This window comes from Sceloporus undulatus, chromosome 10, assembly GCF_019175285.1.
Source record: "Sceloporus undulatus isolate JIND9_A2432 ecotype Alabama chromosome 10, SceUnd_v1.1, whole genome shotgun sequence".
Taxonomy (NCBI): Eukaryota; Metazoa; Chordata; class Lepidosauria; order Squamata; family Phrynosomatidae; genus Sceloporus; species Sceloporus undulatus.
In genome coordinates this window covers 16,534,949-16,536,604 of record NC_056531.1, presented here as the reverse complement: position 1 = coordinate 16,536,604, position 1,656 = coordinate 16,534,949, and the positions used below count along the sequence as shown (strand labels likewise).

Here is a 1,656-nt window from a genome sequence, read left to right as displayed (position 1 = left end):
CAAGTTAAAGTGGTGCCAAACCGGGTTATTTCTCCAATGTGGATGCATCCTTAGGGTCAGAAATGACTTGAAGGCACACAACAGGAATGCACCCATAGGGAATGGAGAGAAAATCTCTTTTTCACACTTCACAGTTATAGCAGTTTGATACCACTTTTAACTGCCATACCATGTTGGCCAATAGTGTGGGATTCTGGGAGCAGGAGTCCAAAATGCCTTAAAGGGCAGAGTTTGGGGACCACTGCTGGAGGGTGTGAAATGGGAGGAGGAGGTTAATGGTGTGAGGCCCAACCCTGAGGAGGCCATTGCTTGATGCTGCCTGCCTTTTTCCTCCTCCTGCTTTTCCCTCACAGAGTTTTGGACTTCAACTCCCAGAATCCCACTCTATTGGCCATGATGATTGAGGCTTCTGGGAGCTGAAGTTCAAAAATCTCTTCAAGGGTAGAGTTTGAGGACCACTAGTCCTACTTTTCCTTCATAAGATTTGGACTTCAACTTCCAGAATCCCACTCTGTTGGCTAACATGGCTGAGGCTTCTGGGAGGGCACAGTTGGGGACCACTGTTCCTGCTTTTCCCTCACAGGCTTTTGGACTTCAACTCCCAGAATCCCAGGGTATTGGCCAACATGGCTAGGCTTCTGGGGGCTGAAGTCCAACATCCCTTCAAGAGCACAGTTTGGGGACCACTACTGCTTTTCTCTCACAGGCTTTTGGACTTCATCTCACAGAATTCCACTGTATTGGCCAACACGGTTGAGGCTTCTGGGAGCTGAAGTCCAACACCTCTTTCAAGGGCACGCTTTGGGGGAACTACCGCGAGAACGCCGAAACAACGCGTCACTCTATACTTTTCGTATCTCTACTTTCTCATCGAAGCAGTTTTCGAGGGGGCGGGCCTTGGTGACTGGTGACGTCACGCGGAAGGCGGGGAGATGCCGTTGCCGCGACGACGTGTATGACGTCGGTAGGAAGGAGGACGGGAATTGGTGGTCCGCCGCGCGTGGGGGAGGAGCTGAGAAGGGCGGAAGTGTGAACTGTTTCCGCTTCCGGCGGGGTGCTTTCTCTCTCTCCCTTTCCGTTCGGCGAGGAGAGGCCGCAGGAGCCGCGTGGCCGGTGGGTGGCTTAGCCTTCCGTCGCAGTGCATTCTGAACCCCGGTTGTTGTCGCTTGCTCTAGCTATAATGGCTCCATGAGGCCTTGGAGCACCTTTGGGAGAAAGAGGTTGGCAGCATGGGCTTTCCTAGGCTTCGAGCCACTTCCTCAGATGCATTTGGCGACTCTGCTGATTCTACAGACTGTATCTTTCAAAGGAAGAAAGGCTGCAGAAGCTCATGCTGACAACCTCTTTATTATCATTGTTATTTATGCCCTTTGGCCCTAAAGGCTCCACACAAACGGAGAAGGGAAGGGTGTAGTTGCTTTAATATTGTAGTAATCTGGTTCTGTTTTAATGTACGCCTTTTGCATGCTTTTAATGGGACGCTCGTCCCTCCATATTTGCGGCTTCGGCTTTTGCAGATTTGATTATGCACGGATTTTGTTAATATGTTCTCTCTAGGAACATCTGGGTCCTCCAGCACAACTCTATGGTCAACTTTAACCAAAGGTTGCCCTGAAAGACCTAGAGATTATTCCTAGAGAGAACACTCTACTAGGC

At 50.5% G+C, this 1,656-nt stretch overlaps 1 protein-coding gene across 1 annotated transcript in view; it reads left to right on the top strand.

Moving 5' to 3' along the window:
• The first annotated feature begins 961 nt into the window (after positions 1 to 961).
• UBA52 (ubiquitin A-52 residue ribosomal protein fusion product 1) overlaps positions 962 to 1,656 on the top strand; it is an 11,619-nt gene continuing 10,924 nt past the window's right edge. The window contains exon 1 of the mRNA XM_042442148.1: positions 962 to 1,113. The gene's annotated coding sequence lies outside the window, so the exon portion shown is untranslated. The remainder of the gene's footprint in view (positions 1,114 to 1,656) is intronic.